The sequence below is a fragment of the Triplophysa dalaica genome, chromosome 22, assembly GCF_015846415.1.
Source record: "Triplophysa dalaica isolate WHDGS20190420 chromosome 22, ASM1584641v1, whole genome shotgun sequence".
Lineage (NCBI taxonomy): Eukaryota > Metazoa > Chordata > Actinopteri > Cypriniformes > Nemacheilidae > Triplophysa > Triplophysa dalaica.
The window spans coordinates 1,046,221-1,052,190 of record NC_079563.1 but is presented as its reverse complement, the minus strand read 5'-3'; positions in this window follow the sequence as shown (position 1 = coordinate 1,052,190).

Sequence of the window (5,970 nt, the reverse complement as noted above, 5' to 3'; positions counted from 1 at the left end):
CAGGAAAAGGTTATCTACAATAAAACGTGCTTACCAACACATCACCGCTATCTCTTCCTTTCTGTCGTTATACTGCCAAATCCTAAAACAAGACACATGGGGGCAGCACTTTTCTAGTCCAGCTGTCCAATCTACGGTACTCATGGTGATATAGATATGCTGTCTACCTACAAAAATGGACAGCTATGGTTGATTAGATTTACACTAACATCACAGTTGAATTACCCTTCCAATGTCAACAAAGCAGGTTTTAGCCAGCAGACTCCAAAGTTGAATATCAATCACAATTTTTTTTGATAAACGTTAAAAGCACCGTGGGGGCATTATAGGGATCTCTTATGGTTAAACTATTGAGTTCGCTATGTACAGGTCTATGTCTTTTGAATTAAAGTGAGCAGTGAACACTGTTGCTGTGATGCTCATGTTGGCGCATCGCCATTCATATCTTTTTTGCTCCTAGCTGTCACTGCCTACCAGTTTGGTGGTGTAAACAGAATAGGTGGTGTTTTACTGCAATAGCATGACAGTAGCTGGAAACTAGTCGCATATTCTTCTACAAGGCTGACAGACTCCGAAACCAGGTATGCTCTGATCAAAAAGGAATGCCTGGCAGGCGTATGGGAATGCAGAAGGTTCATAAAGTACCTAGTGTATAAGCCACTAATACCTTCAATCAACAGCAAAGATCTGGTGATATTTCAAAGACTTTTGACGAGACGAATGCGTTTTAATGCAAAATGCCAGGAAAAAGTATCCTAGTAGCAGATTCATGTCATGCAGTCCATTAAGCACCACAGAGGACTTCATGTCAGCAGATGTACAGTAAGTTGTCACATAAATGCAATCATCAGGGGTCTTCCAGAGTCACAGCAGAGGTTGACAGAAATAAAGGAGGAAACTCAGCTACAAATAATGGAGAAAACTTGGAAAGTTTGGAAAGACTTTTTGTCAGTGAGTGATGGACTGTTAGCACTGGAACACCACATGGTAATTCCAAAAGTGATGCAGAAGGAGATTCATAGTAAAAAAGTGAACTATTTGTCAGGTATGTTGAACCATACACAAAATGTGACCTCTGCTTTTAACCCATCCAGTGAGTAGTGAACACAAGTACACCAGGAGCAGTGGGCAGCTACCACTGCAGCGCCTGGAGAGCAAGTAGGGGTAAAGTGCCTTGCTCAAGGGCACCTCAATCGTTACCTGCTGGCCCTGAGGATTGAACCGGCAACCTTCTGGTCATGTGGCCGACGCTCTAACCATTAGGCCACGGTTAGCCAATCATGTGGGAGACCTCTGTAATTAACTTTCCTGTATTTTGTGAATTGCTGTTATTTTGCTGTTTCATATGAAGTTACATTCTTCGTTCTGACTTGTAGTGTTAATATTGTCTTGTTCTTTTTCTATGAGAACATCTCTGCCAGCAACTGAAGCTCTCCCAGGCTGCTTGAGACCCCGCACCCATGGCATCTGGCTTGGTACGGACTCCTTCTCCATCCGAGTGGTCATGCTCGCAATCCTGGCACGGACTGTCCGCTTTTTTTGCTCCCCCGCTCAGCAGTCTCTTAATGCCTGGTGTCTTTGCTGAAAATATATATTTTTTAAGTCTTGTCTTGTACTGAATCCAGTCCATTTCGTGACATTTATATTTATGACATTTGATATGCATTGCTGACTCGACTCAACGATATCAGCATCTGCTCTGAACTTTGTTTTTGTCTTTTTTATCGTATATATTTTATGTATAAACTTTAAATGACAATTAAACTACATTAATCATACTACGTTGTGTAATGTTGGTGTAAATATGGCACATTTGAGCAGCATTAAACAATAATAAACCATGTCATGCTGCTGCTGTTTTAGGAAACTTTTTGTTGATGCTGATAACATTTTACTGTTTATAGATTGTCATTATTCTTATTGGTTGAATGCACATTTCATGAGGTAATTATCCCAATCCCAGGTGTCAAATTTTGCACCCTAATGGAAATCAATTTCTGACCCTGGTAGTAGGTAACCCTTCCTTTTTTACTACAAGTGGATTTTTGATATTTAAAAAAATTGTACTGAAGTGGCAACAAGTGTTGACACAGCAGTTTATTCCCTATTCTGTAAATTCTCAATGCACTGTGCGAGTGGAAATTCTCTCACTTCCACTATTACACATAGCTCTGAGATGTACTGTCGATTTTTTTAACCAAAAAGGACTTACTAATTTCCTCAAATACTTTGTACAGGACAAAAATATATGTAAATCAGTAATATCAGTAATATGTAAAAATATTTATTTAACATAACAAGTTTGAAAATATATCATTGACATACAATGCTAAAATTGTAAATGTACATGTACATTTAAATATCAATACACAATTTGATTTCCTGATCCCGATTTCCTGATTCTAAAATCAAGCAAGGGCAGAGTAGATTCGGTTTGAAAAAATATCATCACCATTACATTATATTGTAATAAACAATAATAAATTAACAAATTGTGCTTGTCAGTATCACATATATATTATGATTTAAGCAAAGTACACATAACATGCCTCTGTACATGTTTTAAAACCTTCAATCAACAATTTAAAAATATCATAAATGAGACTCCATGTGTCAAAATTATTTACAGCGTTTTCACACTTTACAAACTAAAGAACTGTTTGACCATGAAAAATGTGTATTAGGGGGTAGTTCATCCCCCCCAAAAAATCTATAATTTATTCCCCTCCATGCTCAAAACCGGTATATGACCCTATTTTCTGTGGGAAATAAAAGTGAAGAAAAATTGAGTGGAAATTTGAGTTTTTTGTTAAAAAAAATTATGATGATAATGCAATTTTATATTCTGAAGTATCAATTTAAGATGTGTTGTGAGGTTAATCTCTTCATTCCTGTAATCGGAGCATTCTCTCAGTGTAAACGGCAGCTCATAAGCAGCCAATTCCAGTAAAAAAGAGCTACAAATGCAACAAAGCAAAAAAGTAATACAAATAAATAATTTAAGAGAAGGTCAAAGTGCAAATTCATACAAGAAATAAAGACACTTGGAAAAGAACACCAACAGTGGTCAGGGGCTGACAACTGATAGACCCTGATATTAATATTTAATAGAGTTTGTCAAAAACTTAAGTTTTTGTCTTGCTTGCTATTTTCATTCACTTTTAGAAAACACTTATTTTTCATACTGAAGACACAGAAAATATGTAGTGAACTGGGAAATACTCTATAAAATGCTGTATTTCCAAGTAAAATGTAGGACATGACTTATTTAGGATTTGATTTAAATCTTAAATGGAACCAGGTTGTTAGAGCGAGGGGGTAGAAGGGATTCAGTATATAATCTGAACAGAGAATTCAATTGTAATTATTTAAAATCACCCTAACCATATAGTAAGTAAATGTAGTTAATTATTATTACTTAGTACTTAAATGTATACACTGTAACACGGGCACTGTAAAATAAAGTGTAACCCAATTTCTTTTTTATTTAAGCTAGTGGATGTGATTCATGGTCTCCAACGCAAAATTAGAGTTACAGACTATTTCAACGATGTCTTTACTTACTTTCTGCACTTTCAATGTCGATTATGTGGCTGTCTATGGGGAAATCAGAATACTGAAGAACATTAAGAAAACTTCATTTGTGTTGTTGTTCCACCTAATCTGAGTTTGTATTAAAATGTATTTAAAAGTGAAATGTAGTCACACCACAAGTCTTGTTCCTTTATTTACCAAACATCTGTGTATTGATAGCCACATTAATAAAATCTATTACAGCGAATATCAGTTATTATACCACTGTGATCTCATTTATATTCAGGTATTCATACACATACACTTTTAAAAATGTGAGTGGTATAAAAAAATATGTGACCAAGGCAACAAATGCGAACACAACAAAAAGCGGTTACCTCCAGCAAATTGTTTCGGAACGACAAAATCGTTACAGCGGTGTGAAAGCCCCTTGCACTACTTTAACTTGGTGGTACTTCATGTGATCGTGAATGGACTGAGTGGGATCTTTCAATATCGTTAATATTGCATGCAATGACACATTATCGCTAACAACACCCATTCACTCCCATTCTACCGGGAGTTCATTATTCTTCTATAAGAAAACCATATTCAGTCAGGATGCCTGGGGATTAGTAAAACATGGTGTAATTTTGGTTTGTTAGTGAAATATCCCGCAACAAAACAATTTAAAGGTCCAATCATTTTTGGGATGATCTATTGATAGATATGCAATATAATAAACATAGCAATGCCTTCAGAGGTGTATGAAGAGCTTAGACAATGAAGCGTTATGTTTTTATAGAATGACCGATTTCTATCTACATAATTTTCATGTAATTCGCCATGTTCTGTCAACCGTTGAGGTGTTTCGAAAGGGAGCAGGGGAGTGAGCAGATGGTTGCAATTCGCAACTTTGCTGCTAGATTTCACTGACAGGACCTTGAAGTAATTAGATTTATTTTACAGCAATTCATTTGTTTACTTTTTGGACAGACACAGTTACATCAAATTTACATTCGAAACACTTTGCAATCAACTTGTAAATGCATTAGCTAACATTAATCAACAATAACCAATACAGTATACCATTTACTAACCTTTGTTACTTTTGTTAATGCCAATACAGATCATATAAATTCAGAGTGAATTAACTAACGATAACAGATACAACTTTTAATTAAAAAAAGTTTTAGTAAATGCTGAAATTAATGTGTTGTGATCTGAATAGATGCTGTAAAATTATAGTTCATTGTGAGTTTATGTTATATAATAGATGTTAACTACCCTACTGTAAAGTGCTACCATTACATCAATTGACAATAAATTAAATTACAATAAATTAATCTAATTCATCTGACATGTAAACATTTGCTTTGAAATCTGCAGGTCACAATCCCATAGCAGAATGGTTCGACTCCCATATTTAGATTCCCTACTATGGCAGTAAATTGGGGATGAGATCTGTTCGGTTAAAAAATAGCTTCCTTTGTGAGGAACGGCATTTTATGCTTGCTTTCACTTTCATAGATAATTTGAAAAACACCCACACAAAATAATTGTGTTTTAAAATTAAACATTTAAAGGTCCACTCTTTAATGCAAAATTACCAGTTACACCAGTTTAAGAAATATGTACAGCAATGCATTGTAAATTCTGATGACAGTAAGACTTCTGAGGTGTTCTTGTGACACTTTGCCCCGTTTCTCTGTAACGTGCAGAATTTTTACAAAGGTCATCGCTCTGTAAAGCGAGGTATGCAATTATTGGCCAGTTAACCAGTGTGTAGTGATTAGTCGAATACACCAAGCGTGTAAGGGAAAATTAACGCCTCTTACCATATTTGGAACATCAGGTTCCAAAGCAATTGTACTGACATGTACGCCCACCTAATTTGCGCATACATTTGGGTGGTCAAGTCATACCACAAACTTTCTTTTGTTCCAACACTTTCATTTTTGCAATTTTTTCCTCTTCTCTTTTACTAATCCGAGTAGCCGGAGGCCGTATTTCTTATCTATAATGTTTTTGTGTGTTGATTTAGAAGTTCTCCCGCTCACCTCTAGCTTCGCCCCTCCTCACACTTTTGAACGAGACGAGAGATGTGTTCAGCTTTCAGCAGCTCTGCAGACAGTTATGAAATCATGATTTTACAACGAGAGCTATTCAAAAGAATACGGAGCAGTTTAGTTTTGAAGCACTCAAGGTATTTGATGTCATGAGTGCTGATTGGACAGCGCAATGCGGGATAAAGTTGAACACATCACCCTGAGAGGCGGGCGCACTCTCCGAGGTCCCGATAAGTTTAACTGACAGCATGGTGACATGAAATGACTTGCTTGTCGTACATGCAAATGAACAGTAAAAACAATCGCATATGCGCCGTGTGGCGCCCGGTTCAAAGGGCAGGCTCGGTTCAAAGCCACACTTAACATATGAACACCTAGAAATCACTAA